This window comes from Berghia stephanieae, chromosome 4 (assembly GCF_034508935.2).
Source record: "Berghia stephanieae isolate SIO BIC M18660-M18661 chromosome 4, UCSD_Bste_1.3, whole genome shotgun sequence".
Taxonomy (NCBI): domain Eukaryota; kingdom Metazoa; phylum Mollusca; class Gastropoda; order Nudibranchia; family Aeolidiidae; genus Berghia; species Berghia stephanieae.
In genome coordinates, this window is record NC_088363.1 from 71,899,528 (window position 1) to 71,914,527 (window position 15,000).

Consider the following 15,000-nt stretch of genomic DNA (forward strand, 5'->3'; position numbering starts at 1 on the left):
TTGCAAGAAGTAGCTCTCGCGAGTTGAAAACAGGCGAGGATTTCTGTTTCCGTTTTTGAGGGGAAAAAATTTAGGAGTGATTTCAAAATGCTCAGTCTTCTTTCTCAGTGGAATGAAATGGCATGTATTATATATCATTGGAAAGGGCATAAAATTCTGCATACAATGATGCTAATATTATTATCTTCCTATATCATGATTTTGAGAAATCTTTGCGTAAAGAGAGTATATGTGTTTAAACGCTTATAACTTTTAAACCAGAGATGGTCCTTCTTAATAAAAAAAAGTCCTTCTGAGATACATATTAAAGTAGCTTCTCAAAAAATTTCAGAGCAAAATATGTTTGCACTCAAAAGTTAGAGCTCCCCAAAAATCAGTAATTGGCCTCGATTGTTTACAGAAGCTGCCATTTTCTTATACTGATTCACTTCCTGTCGTCTGCTGGGTTTGAGAGATAACTTCGTCAATCCACATCAAAACTTTACATCTTTATATCTTACAAAATATTCCATTTATGGAAGTTATTTTTGTTTTAAATTATTCAATTAATTGGCGTTTTCATGTCCATGCATTCATTTTATGATTTACCATTCTCTTCCTTTTTTTCCGATTGATTTTTCACTGTTGATTTTGACGTTTTTCATCCTTTGACGGACGTCTGTCCAATTTAGGGGAACGGGGGAGCGGAAGTTTTTAAAATCACCTATTTTCGACCATTTTAAACACTGATACACCACCTCAAACATTTATCAGTCCATATCTATGCTTTTATGAGGTCTATTTTCATTTCGAAAAGTTCAAAGTGAACAACTAAATGACGCCGATCAGTGGTGTATTTGGTCTATCTACATGTGAATAAATATTTAATTGTCGACTTTTCCAAAATTCCAATAGGTCATCCATTTGCATGTCGTGATCTATTTTTCCTTGATTTCAGCTGTTTCAGCTCTAAACTATACCTTTCACTCTCAATAAATAATTATTTTTCTGTTTGCAATGTATTACAGAGATGTTGAATTACCACATGTAAAAATTTCAAAGTTGTATCTGAAACCGTTTCTGAATTATACTTGATTATCCATTGGGTTGCTGTGTTTTGGTCACATATTTTCCTATTAAGCTTCTATAGAGATTTTTCACCACATAAAAGGTCATAACTTTTTAACTAGTTGAGATAGAGCGATAATTTTTTCACTTTAGTAAATGTTTCACTCCCCTTTATTTTTCTACGCTAAATTAATACCGATATCACTATTTTGAAAAATTCTTGCAAGTGCCTAATAACAGGGCTTAAAAAAAATTAAAATACTAATTCCCCCCCCCCCCCAAATATTTTAAATCAGCCTACCATGTCAGGCGATTAAAACCAGGTGTTTCAATGTTCGATCCCCAGTCAAAAGGTTGCTAATTTTATCAAGATCAAGAGGTTTCGAGTACTCACGACATTCCAGGCTCAGGGTCCTTTAAAAAAATACTTTTCATTCAGTTATTGTTATTATCTTTATTATGGCCGACACAGCATGCATCGTCCATACTTTTTCAAAACTTTTTTTTTGGGGGGGGGGGGGGGGGGGCTGTTTTTTTATATCGGAAAATTGGGTTTTGTATGTTATGTTCATGGAGAGAGAGAGAGAGAGAGAGTAATATTTTATAATGATAAGATATCTGTAGTGGTAGTATCATTAGTAGTTTTGAAATGCCTATGATGATGACAATGTGAGATAATTATATTAGTGTGATTATTTTTATTATTTTTTAAAAAATTACGTACGGCTATGTCGTAGTGGTATGACACTCGCTTTTGGACCGGAAGGTCCTGGGCTCGAGCCTCGCTCGGCGCATAGTTGAGCCCTTGGAAAAGGCACTTTGCTCACTTTCTCTCACCGGACTCAGTTGTAAAATGTGTACTTGGCCGTTAACTGCGTTGTCTCTGTCCGAAGAAATTGTAATATCGCCTAACAGACGTTATGTCCCGTTCAACATGCGAAGTGTTGCTGTTATAAACTTTAGCATTGGCATGTATGTGCCTATTTTGCTGTAGTGAATTAAATTTAATTTTTTGTTTTCATCGACAGCTAACATGAAAGAACACTGTTGACGTTACTGGTGTCCTGACAATCCATAAAGATGCTGGCTCAAGGGCTATTCTGGCAAGGTGTGTTGAGGCAAACCTTTGCCTGTGGCAAAACTCATCAATCAGCAAACCATCATCTGGGCCAGCAGACCAGAGTGTCTGCATGCACTTTTTGACAATGGTTAGTAATGTTTTCAAATCTCCATTGCGCCTTTACATTTTTTATTGGTGATCAATAAAATAAATGCTCATTTTTCTAAATGAAAATGGCAAAGCATCATTTGAATTGAATTACTACTGAATGTATTAACTTAACGACAGACTATAGTTTGTTGCCAAGAGTTTTGTTCTATGGATGTAAAACCAATGAAATTTCAAGTGTGTTGGTGTGAATAATGATCATTTTTTAAAAATTGCTGTCTTTGACAAATGCATTTTATGACAATAATGCCATTTTCAAAAATTGCTAATGATATGTGTCTCTTTTTTATTTCAATTTTTCCATCCAGAGCAGGATCAACCCTCTTTGTGGAACTACAAAAAAAGTGGTGGCAAACAAGTAGTGTTGACTTTTTCTGTATTGAGGCGAAAGAGATTTTTATTCCAAGGGTTTGGGAAAGCAAATTGCTTTTTATTCAGAGCTAGTGCACTATTTAACTGTTTTATTGTCTAAAATAGAATTGATTTTGCAGTTCAACTTGACTAGATATCTAATTTTATACGACTTGTTTCTCAAGTAGAATAAAAAAATGAAAAATGAGGATAGCGTGCCATATCATATTTTGAAAAATCATTTAATATATCTAGAAATCATCTGTATAACCTATTGTATACAGTAAATAATTAGGTTTTGTGATTATAATGATGAATTCATAAGGTATGACATCATATTTGACCACAAAATTATTTTATCTCTGGGCGTAAAAAAATCAATTTTACAGCATTTTTTTTTATCTAAGGGGTATGGGTTAGTGAACCGATTATAATTTTTTTTAGACTTAATCAATCTACAAAATTTTCGTTTTCTTGTCCTATTACGGTCATATTTTGAAAGTTTGATGGATCATTTCTTTTAGTTGTCTGCAAAATCAGCCTTTTAACTTTATGTCAAATTATAGAAAAAGCTTGCGCTTTCTCAAATGTCTGTTTTATGGCATTTGTCTGATTTTCTAGCAATCCTACCTCAATCATTTTCCTTTAAATTATCTTCAAATTTATTCAGAATCTTTTCTCTATGATGTGTTTTACATCATGATGTGCAGGTGGTTGGATGGGAGCATCACCTTGAATCATATACCTATGATGTTCGCATGGGTGTACGATCCGATAGTGATGTCGTTTCTTCTTCTCTTTACTAGCCTATCCTGCTTCTTTGGTTTGTGATTGTATTTTTGACAGGGGATATTTTTTTTTCCTGTAAATCTTCTGCCTGTTTGTTCTTGGTTATTTATAATTTAGCTTATGATATCTTTAGGTTATGATTTTGATTGACATTTGTACTATTTTTGTTAGATTGCTTGTTTTTTTTGTTTCAGCGGTCTCTCATATAACCTCAATTGTGTTGGAAGAGACCTAAAGCAACAAACAAACAAAAAAAAAACATCATGATGTAAGTGTTTGGGGGTAAATTAAAATTTAGCAATTTATAAATTTTAAAATTCATTTGTTCCTGTCGATCCGCGCTAAATTTTCAGTTGAAATCAAATAAAAATTCTAAAAAATTATTCCAAGAGTTTTCATGATATAGCTATTTATGAAAGAAACATTGTGTTTAAATTTGAAAGAAATTTATATGCTAGTTTTTGGTGCATCTATGTTAGAAATTTTAGGGTTTTACGTCTAATTTTAGCTTATGTTGCCCCTTAAAAAAGTTGTTTTTTTTAATTCAGTTATTTTTGGTGTTTAGCATCAAATTATACATTACATTATTCGTTCATGAGATATAATTAAAGAATTTTAGAACTATAAAGCATATTTGACCACTAAAGTAATTTTTTGGTGAATAACAGCAGATATTAAATTATTTCGCAATTTTTTTTCTTAGAGGTATGGGTTAGCGAATCGTTTATAATTTTTTTCAGAATTTGATCAATTTATAAAATATTACTGTTTTCTTGTTCCATATTGGTTATACTTGATGAATGTTGGCCTTTGTCTGCATAATTAGCTTTATTATCAAATTAAAGACAAATTTTTCATTTTCTCAAAATTTCATTGTGCGTCATTCTCTGATTTTCTAACATTCACATCTGGATTGTTTCCCATCAGATTGTCTTCAAATTGGTCAGAATTTTTCTTATGATGTGTTTTGCATCATGATGGTTGGGTTTTGGGCTAAACAAAAATTTAGCAGTTTTATGAATTTTTAAATCAATTTTTTTTTTCCTGTCATGTCAGTCACACCAAATTTTCACTAAGAAATCGAAAAAAAATTCTGAAAAATTTATTTTCAAGACTATTGCTAAACCTATCCATCTTGTTGTAAGAAACATTTTGTGTAAATTTGAAAGAGATCTGTTCGTTGTTTTTTACTGCATCACTGTAAGAATTTTTGGGGTCTAATTTGAGCTTATATTGTCCCCCCTGGTGGTAGGGATTTGGTGGCTAATAGTATTAGCGCTGGTGTTAGGGACTCAGTAATAGCCATGTGGTAGGAACTCGGCGAGTAAAAGTGCTGGTGATAGGGATTCAACGAGTAAAAGCGCTGGTGGTAGGGACTCAGTGAGTAAAAGCGCTGGTCGTAGGGACTCGATGAGTAAAAGCTCTATGACTCGCTGAGTAATAGCGCTGGTGGTAGGGACTCGGTGAGTAATAACGCTGGTCGTAGGTGCTCAGTGAGTAAAAGCTCTATGACTCTGTAATAGCGCTGGTGGTAGGGACTCGGTGAGTAAAAGCGCTGGTGGAAGGGGCTCAGTGAGTAATAGCGCTGGTCGTAGGGACTCAGTGAGTAAAAGCTCTATGACTCAGTGAGTAAAAGCGCTGGTGGTAGGGACTCGGTGAGTAAAAGCGCTGGTGGTAGGGACTCGAAGAGTAAAAGCGCTGGGTAGGGACTCGGTGAGTTATAGCGCTGGTGGTAGGGACTCGGTGAGTAAAAGCTCTATAACTCAGTAATAGCACTGGTGGTAGGGACAGTGTCAGTGAGTAAAAGCGCTGGTGGTAGGGACTCGGTGAGTTATAGCACTGGTGGTAGGGACTCAGTGAGTAAAAGCTCTATAACTCGGTAATAGCACTGGTGGTAGGGACAGTGACAGTGAGTAAAAGCGCTGGTGGTAGGGACTCGGAAGAGTAAAAGCACTGGTGGTAGGGACTCAGTGAGTAAAAGCTCTATGACTCAGTGAGTAAAAGCGCTGGTGGAAGGGACTCGAAGAGTAAAAGCGCTGGGTAGGGACTCGGTGAGTTATAGCGCTGGTGGTAGGGACTCGGTGAGTAAAAGCGCTGGTGGTAGTGGTAGGGACTCGAAGAGTAAAAGCGTTGGGTAGGGACTCGGTGAGTTATAGCGCTGGTGGTAGGGACTCGGTGAGTAAAAGCTCTATGACTCAATGAGTAAAAGCGCTGGTGGTAGGGACTTGGTGAGTTATAGCGCTGGTGGTAGGGACTCGGTGAGTAAAAGCTCTATGACTCGAGTAAAAGCGCTGGTGGTAGGGACTCGGTGAGTAAAAGCGCTGGTGGTAGGGACTCGGTGAGTTATAGCACTGGTGGTAGGGACTCGGTGAGTAAAAGCTCTATGACTCAATGAGTAAAAGCGCTGCTGGTAGGGACTGTTTGTTTGTTTGTTTTTGAGGGTTTTACGGCGCTTGCAACACATCAAGGTCATATCAGCGCCAGTAAAAGGAAGAAATGGGATAGTAAAACGTTATAGAATTCAATTAAAGCACCCAAGAAAAGGTAAGACAAAGGGGAATTTGTTCAAATGGGAAACAGATGTAGATACCAAGAGCACACCATCAAAGTACTTAGTTTAAGATCATCTAAAAGTCTCATCCAGACACAAGCACAGGTCCCGACTAAGAGGAATACACTCAAATGTTAACAAATCAAATATAATATGTAAATAAAACATAATACAGTACATAACAGAGAGATGATTTCCAATGAAAAAAATATCATCTCCCAAAACTAACTATACATTCGACTGCTTCCCTCTCAGCCAGGACCAGGACAAAACCAAGTAATCTCATTCCAAGACAAAGACAGAAAGCATGTTGGAAAACAGATATAAGGGGATAGAAGACACAGTATGAACCCCCCTGCCCACTATGGGAGGTCAGGAACCCCGCCCAGGTGGTAGGGACTGGGTGAGTAATAGCGCTGGTGGTAGGGACTCAGTGAGTAACAGCGCTGGTAGGAATTCAGTGGTGTCACTGATTTTATGACATTAGAATATAAAGAGATTTACAACTACAATCGGACTAATGATTTTACAAAAGGTCCCCACAAAAGTATATCTTTAAATTATTAAACAAGTCTGTTGATTAAATTAAATTATAATTTTATTTTAAAAGATCAAGAAAATGTCAAAATAAAAATGAAAGTTTTGACAACCAAAATGTACCTATTCCGTAACATATAAAGACACACAAACAAATCTAGTCTTCTTTTGTTTGTTTGTTTGTTGCTTTAGGTCTCTTCCAACACAATTGAGGTTATATGAGAGACCGCTGAAACAAAAAAACAAGCAATCTAACAAAAATAGTACAAATGTAAATCAAAATCATAACCTAAAGATATCATGAGCTAAATTATAAATAACCAAGAACAAACAGGCAGAAGATTTACAGAAAAAAAAATATCCCCTGTCAAAAATACAATCACAAACCAAAGAAGCAGGATAGGCTAGTAAAGAGAAGAAGAAACGACATCACTATCGGATCGTACACCCATGCGAACATCATAGGTATATGATTCAAGGGTGATGCTCCCATCCAACCACCCGCTCTTCTTGCTCCTCTGTAATCTTGACACAGCATTGCTCTGATGTGTATCATGAACACTACTTCACTCTATACCGATCACGACCCAACAAGTATTGAGAACAACCATGCTTCTCAAATTTGTTTTACATACAGGACTTTGCACTATCCTTTTGAATCTGGATAGAGACTTGACCGACTCAATTGTTAACGGGCACCTTTTTACTATCACACTCTTTTATTGGGATGTGATATTACGACTTATAATGTCCCTTTTTATTTCGTCACTGACCGACCACCTTTGAAATTTTGATATTCTACAACACAGTGTTTGGTCTCCTGTGTTATATTTGTTTTATTCTGTACCGACCTGTATAACACAGTTTCGGCCTTCTCTGTGTTATATTTTTATTGGGACATATAGGAACAGATTTGCCTTCTCTGTACTATGAATTGGTCACCCGTTCACGGACTGACACAGTACAGTAGCCTGCACTATGCCTTGCTATCTTCCGGCCCCAAACGTACTTCACACAATCAACCCTGCATTATGTGAAGGATAGCTAGTGACGTTTGGCGACTGAGAGACGTTGTCATTACAAGATAGCATAGCAACAGGTTTGAAAAATACCAACTTGTGGTTGCCTAAAGCTAATATCCCATTGAGACTTAAGCTCGTTCTACAGTAACGTGACAGCCCCCACCCACGTTAAAAATTTACTTTTTTGGTGGTTTATTACATGAAAATAAATTTTACGAATGGACAATGAGTAAAGGTATTAAGGGAATTCTGTATGAAATTTCCTGTGTAGAGTCACATTTGAAAAATTTCGCAGTCTAACTGTCTCTGTTGTGTCAAGGGCATCTTTATGGTCGCATGTCTCTGTTATCTGGAGTCCCTGTCTGGTCAGTCTGTGCGTCCATAACGTCTGTGGTATCTCTGTCTGGTCAGTTTGTGTGTCCATAACGTCTGCGGTCTCTGTCTGGTCAGTCTGTGTGTCCATAACTTCTGTGGTCTCTGTCTGGGCAGAGTGTGTATTTATAATGTCTGTGGTCTCTGGTCAGTACGTGCATTTACAATGTCTGGTGTCTCTGAAAAGTCAGAAAGAGGGTTAGAACGGGGATTTGTCTGTATTAAGTCAGTCATGTCGACAATGTCAAAGTCTTTATCTTCAGAGACAAGAGTCAAAAATTGTTCCAACTGGGAGATTCTTTGCAGAAACTGATGTTCTACCATAACTTGAAACAAGCTATTGATCCTGTTTGTCACTGAAGATACAATTCGATACAGTCCTTCCTGTGTATTTGTCACACGTCATACTGGTACAATGTCAGTTTCAGGTTGGTCATGGATTTCCAGTCTTTCGCCCGCCATGACCCTCATCATCTATGCACATAATATTCACAAGTGGATACAAATATCGATTTACTTTGTATGTTACATCCATAACAAACACATCACAAAAAACACTCAAATCACGCCTCATTCTTCCCGTTACTTAAAACAAATACTCAAAACCACCATCCTCATTCACACTGAACTTTGTTACACCTCCTTCCTCCTCTATCTCTCTCAGTAATTCCTGTACCGTCTCACCGTCCGTCCTGTCAATATCAGTCTTGAACAATCTCCGCTGCAAATCTTCGACATCTTTAGGCAATACATTTTATCCTTGGCTTGATTGAATGTATTGCCTAAGTTGGGTTGTGGACACCTTTGTTTTAGCCATAGCCTTCACTGTCTCATTCACGAGGGGCAGGCGATTCTCCGGATAAAGTGAGGATGGCTAAATGTAAAAAGAAAAAAGATTAAAAGTACAAAATTGTATGCAATAGCATTCAATTCAGACCTGCCAGCTAACAAAACAAAAAAAAGCATTTTATTTTTTATTGACAATTTAAAGACAAAAATCTGCATATAAATATAAACCCATAATGCACGAGTTGTGTTTGTCACTCTAAAATACTTGAATGAACTAAAATGCAACAGGCGCTCATCAAATTCAAGGGTTAAATGAATGACTGCAGAATTCCCAAAAAATGTCGCTTCATTGTCTTTGTAACATTTTCATGGCATACAAAAACGCAATAGAGTGGTCACCATTTATAATTAGTCCTCAGAAATCAAGCACTTATAACTGCACCGTACTCATAGTCAAAGTCAAATTTTATTTTAAAAAGTCTATGGACAACCATCAAATCTTAAAATTCCTTATCTGGAACAAAAAATAAACAAAGACAAAAAAAAAAGACCCAAAAAAATACCACCACCTAGATCTGCTTATATTGTCTTACAGGACTTAATAGCGCTTACAACATTATAAAAAGGATGATGATATGGTGACTGATTCAATAGGGAACAGTAGATTTCACGAGCACCTCAAAGATGTACCAATTTTGACATTACCTCAAAGTCTCACCGAGACACAAGCAAAGGATCCTGCTAAAACATTTACATAATGCAATAATATTCAAAACCTATAACTATAACAGTACATAACAGAGAGATGATTTACAGTATAAAAAATCATCTCAAGAAGAAAGGTACTGTATTTGACTGTCTGCATCCCAACTAAAGACCCCCGCAAGAACCAGGAAAAAAATGAGCAATCTTAATCCATAACAAAGACAGGGAGCAACATGGAACTATATATTACACTCAATAGTGGGAGGGGGGAGGGACAATTAAGTACTGAAAATATAAAGTAACAAGAAAAGAAAAAATAATACATATTTATAAAAAAAATTGAGTCTAATTGCGACTAAAATAGAATTTGCGATTAATTGCTGTCAAGTGTAAAATTTTCGGCAGCGAAAAACTGTAGGGACAAAATGTCGATGGAAAATAAGTATAAAATGAATGAGTCTTACCAATTTATCGCATGGGTGATTAGCCCCTGTAACCCTCAGAAGCCAGTATTAATTTCAGAGTCCTGCATGGTAAGAAAAACTTTTTATTACAAAATAATAAAATTATCCACAACATAGTATGATAAAATATTAATAGCGTTGTCACTTGCATAACTCAATTGTGAAGGATTTCAACATGCAGATTATAGAGCAATTGAAAATAAATCTTAATAAGACATTCAATAATAATACTAATCCAGCGCAATCAGATTTTTTGAACAAATCAAGTCTTTCACTTTTTAAAACTGTTCTGGTAATAGTTGAACTATTGTCTTGCTGCATTACATCGTGCAGCCCGCCCACTGAAGACTGTAAATGAGCTGCAGATAGGCACACATTGCCTCTTCCTCTGGATGTTTTAAAATTCAGAATCAGTTTGATTGCTTTATTAAAATTGTCTTGGCAATCAAGATAGAAAAGCTGATGGTGATAATTTACTTCCGAGTTATTCTGAAATATTATAACCTTGTGCATATAATATTTTCATTTTTTTTAAATATGTAAAAGTAAAAAAACACCTCCTGCCCCCGTCCAAAAACAACCTCCTACCTCTGGTTAGGGCGAACTCCTTTGCTTGAAGTCAATTGCTTTTTGCCCTGCTTGCATTCATAGACACAAAAGTCATAAATTAGCCAACTTTCCTCAGGGTGATATGATGGAAGCTGAAAAACACGGAATAATATAAAAGATCATAACATAAATACCTAAATATTAAGTTTAAAAATTGCAATATTTTCTCCAACTGAGACAAAGGTGTTACAGTTCAGTACGTTAGAAGAATAAGAAAGTAAGTCGAGAGTTTTCTCGAAGAACTTAAATTTGTGACGTGGTACTCAAATTAGGGACTAGGTCAAAAGCTGAATGGAATGGCACAAATGGAAAGCCAAAGGCATGTTGTTTTCAATATTTAAAGTCAATAAAAATTCAAATTCTGTGCATTCTAATATTAGGCAAACAACTACAGACCACACTAAATTGAATTGTATTAAGTAAAAGGATCTTGTCACATTCAATCAAGCTGTCGAAAAATTACTTCATTATAAATTGAAGTTCAGATCGCATGTTTGAAGCGGTATTAGGAAAATTCATGTATCTGTGTATAAGCCAAGTTTCATCAAAATCACAGTGGCAACGAGTGTCTAATATTTGCCACCAGATACACTCGTAAAATTTGAGTGTAGGCCTATTTAGCAAAATCATATATTAGGAATGGTTTATACTACATCATAAAGTAGCGCATGCCCGTCATCATCCTGCATCTTTTTTATATATATATATATATAAATATTAAAAAAAGAATTGAGCTTTCATAAGCCGCAATATCCACCAAACATGCTCAAAGCACTTTACTAAGGATCCATGACTAGCAGCAACACGTAACAAGTAGAACGTTAGGCGATGTTTTTCTTCTGACAGACAACGCTCTTAGCGGATAGGAAATCATACACATGAGTACAGTGAGAGAATGTGAGTCCTTGACGAGGCTCGACCCCAGGACCTTCCAATCCGGAAGTGAGTGCCACACAGCCGCATATATCTTGGCTGTTCTTGAGAATTTGCCAAAGACCTACAAACTAATTAGTAAAAAGAGGGGAGATGGGCAGAAATAGACAGACAGATACACACTCAGAGAGAGAGAGAGAGAGAGAGAGAATAATATCAGTTGCCTGTGGTGTCAGTCCGTTTAGGAGTGAGGTGGCGGAAGAAGTAGTCTAGCACTAGTACTTGGGTAGTAGTAGTAAGTAGTAAATAGGGGAGGTCTTCTGCACGTTCCTTGAGCTAAGGAAAGTATTCCTTCAACTAACCTTAAAATAAAAAATAAAACCTTGTACATTTCCAACACTTGGACCTGCACTATGACCTATAACTAAAACTAACAGACAAAAAAAAAACCCCGCTAAGACTCCTCTCCAGTACCTTTCAATATTTCAAATTGAATTATAATGGCTGCGGAAAACTAAAACGATGGTCATATAAGGAAATTTACAAATCAATCAAGTTGTTCTACAGGTTTTAAAATGAAAATATGAAGTAACAAGATATCACTCTAATATAGTGACACCTAACTAACACTAGACATCACACCAGCAGCAATGCTGAGCGGAGTAATTTTACTTTTTTCACTAGCAACCAAGTTGCCACATTGGATTTTCTTTCTTTACTTTTTTTTTTAGTGTTCTGCTAATGTGCAATCTACATGTAAAATAAAAAGTGGCATCTTTCATTTCTTCTAATTCTTAACAGACACGATTATGTCCACTTCACATCTCAACAACAGGGACAATTTTTTTCACTTCTTGAGGCAGTTTTTTCTTCTTTTAAATTTCATTTTTTTTAAAGCTTCTTTATTGATTTGTTTATAAGTTCTATTGTTCTTCTTTTTATTATAATTTCATTGTCAATATCATTTTCATCAGCATACTTTTACAGTACTTTTACCATGTTATTCTTACGCTCTTACAATTACAGTACAGCAGAGCGATACCTAACGCAGACCTTTAAAGTGCTACTAAATTTGAAAAATTAAAATAAAACGTTTGACAAAAGATCCACAGTTCAAAAGCTAAAACAACTATAAAGTGAAACTACCTCGAGGCTCGAGGAACATCGGGGTAAGGTCTCCCGCCCATACTGGGCACTGTGGGACTGGAAGTCTAGAGAGCTGCGCCGTGGAACCCGTAATTTAGTTTCTTAAACGGTTCCGATCATTCAGGAGAGGCGTAGTACCTATCTAGTTGTAGTTATTAGTAGAAGAAGAAGAAGAAGAAGAAGGAGCATGTTCAGGTTCAAGTTCAACCCTCTTAGTAGGCACTTGCAAGAATTTTTCAAAATAGTGGCTATGGACTATGGGTATTAATTTAGCGTAGAAAAATAAAGGGGAGTGAAACATTAATTAGAGTGAAAAATTATCGCTCTGTCTCAACTGGTTAAAAAGTTATGACCGTTTATGTGGTGGAAAATCTCTATATATAGCTTAATAGTAATAGGAAAAAATGTGGCCAAAGCATAGCATCCCAATGGATAATCACGTATAATTCAGAAACAGCTTCAGATACAACTTTGAAATTTTTACATGTGGTAAATCAACATCTCTGTAATACATTGCAAACAGAAAATGAATTATTTATTGAGAAAGAAAAGTATAGTTTAGAGCTGAGACAGCTGAAATCAAGGAGAAATAGATCACGACATAGATAGAGTATCATTATCATACAAATGAATGACCTATTGGAATTTTGGAAAAGTCAATAATAAAATATTTATTCACATGAAGATAGACCAAATACACCACTGAATCGGCGTCATTTAGTTGTTCACTTTGAACTTTTCAAAATGAAAATAGACCTCATAAAAGCAAAGATATGAACTGACAAATGTTTGAGGTGGTGTACTCTTCTTAGTTGATAGAGTTAGAGTGAGAATGACGAGAAATGAGTTGCCACGGAAAAAAATTGTCGTATCTAGTTTACTTACCTTCTTTGTTGACTTTTTAATAAAAAGTACATTATTCTCATTTTCGAATGTTTTCAAATTGGAGAAAAGATGAGAATGTCTCGTTTACCGAGAGGGCCATTTTTTTTGCTTCACATTTCTCAAAGAAAGACCGCGAAAAGTGGAGGCTGGTCGGCTGGTCCTTGAAAGCTCACAAATGCAACTTTAAACGCATAAGAGTGCTGGGAGTAGGTAGCTACAAAGAGGTAAAGGAGCGGTGGTTTGCAACTTTAAACACATAAGAGTTCTGGGAGTACAAATAGTGAAAAGCGGTAGTTTTCGCTATTTGTAGTGGTAGTACAAATAACCACTTCGTTCTAATAATTCCTATCGTTACCTATTGTCAGGTAATCATTCGTAATATGCTGCATCCATAGAATGTTGCTTGTTTTTGTTTTTTGTTGTTTTTTGTTTGTTTGTTTTTGTTTTTGTTTTTTTTTGTTTTTTGTATTTATGTTAATGTTTTTTGTTTGTTTGGTTTGTTTTGTTTTTTTGAGTTTTTTTTATGTATTTTATTATTATTATTATTATTATTATTATTATTATTATTATTATTATTATTATTATTATTATTATTATTATTATTATTATTATTATTATTATTATTATTATTATGGAGGCTTTGTTTGTTTTTGTTTGTTTTTGTGTTTTGTTTTCTTGTTTGTTTGTTTGTTTGGTTGTTGTTTTTTTGGGGTTTTGTTTTTTGTTGTTTTTTTTTTGTTTTTTTTTTTTTGGGGGGGGGGGGGGGGGTTGGGGGGGGGGATAAAGTTTTTTCTTTGTTGTTTGTTTTTCCTTGTTTGTTTATTTCTGTTGTTGTTGTTGTTCTGTTTTTTTTTATTTGTCTTTTGAATTTTTTTTTTGTATTTGTTTTACAGTTTTTGTTTTCCTTTTGCTTTTTTTCGGGAGTTGGGGGTTCACAATATATCCAGTCATTCTCCACCTACTTTGATGTGGCTTGACGTCGTTACGACCGACCATACGAGACGCAGTACCAACTCCGTAATCTACTCCTTGTCTTTGATCATTGATTAAGATTAATATCTTAAATCACTGGTGATTTTATTTTCCCATTATCCATTAGGCAAAAACACATACGCCTTTTATGTCACCACGAAAGCGATGAATTATCAGCCTACCAAAACACTGAAAAAAAATGTTTTCTCTCATTTTGACTAAGCTACGTTTATTTCATATTTATCGAAAGATCAAGGTGACCCCCGACTTGTCTAAAAATCATAACCTGAAACTTCAAAGACCTGTTAGGTTTCTTTTTTCTCTATAGGTTCCATGCCAGTCCCAGGCTTCTGAGGCTTCATGAGTTATATCTCTCATCCGGCGACATCGTTAGTAGACTCTGCTCTCCACAGATCTCTCTGTCTTTCGCTGATTCTGCCAGGTCACCATCCCGATTGTTTAACAATGTGCAGCTATGTGGTTTAGTTGTATGACACTCGCTTTCGGATCGGAAGGTCCTGGGTTCGAGCCTCGCGCTCGGCGCATAGTTGCGTCCTTGGAGAAGGCTCTTTACTCACATTCTTTCACCGTACTCAGGTGTAAAATGAGTACCTGGCCGTTAACAGCGTTGTCTTTGTCCGAAAAATTGTAATATCGCCT

At 35.9% G+C, this 15,000-nt stretch overlaps 2 long non-coding RNA genes across 3 annotated transcripts in view; one reads left to right on the forward strand and one right to left on the reverse strand.

Moving 5' to 3' along the window:
• LOC144971164 (uncharacterized) overlaps positions 1–4,288 on the forward strand; it is a 4,707-nt gene extending 419 nt beyond the window's left edge. The window contains exons 2-3 of the long non-coding RNA XR_013645077.1: positions 2,076–2,255; positions 2,584–4,288. This is a non-coding gene — a long non-coding RNA (uncharacterized LOC144971164). The remainder of the gene's footprint in view (positions 1–2,075; positions 2,256–2,583) is intronic.
• Positions 4,289–6,546: 2,258 nt separating this feature from the next.
• LOC144971165 (uncharacterized) lies at positions 6,547–14,063 on the reverse strand. Of its 2 annotated transcripts, none has more exons than XR_013645078.1 (4): positions 13,369–14,063; positions 10,444–10,556; positions 9,856–9,917; positions 6,547–8,771 (listed from the first exon to the last, which is right to left on the reverse strand). It is a non-coding gene; the product is annotated as an uncharacterized LOC144971165 (long non-coding RNA). The 2 variants fall into 2 exon arrangements; XR_013645079.1 differs by lacking the exon at positions 13,369–14,063 and adding an exon at positions 11,812–12,489.
• Positions 14,064–15,000: the final 937 nt, after the last annotated feature.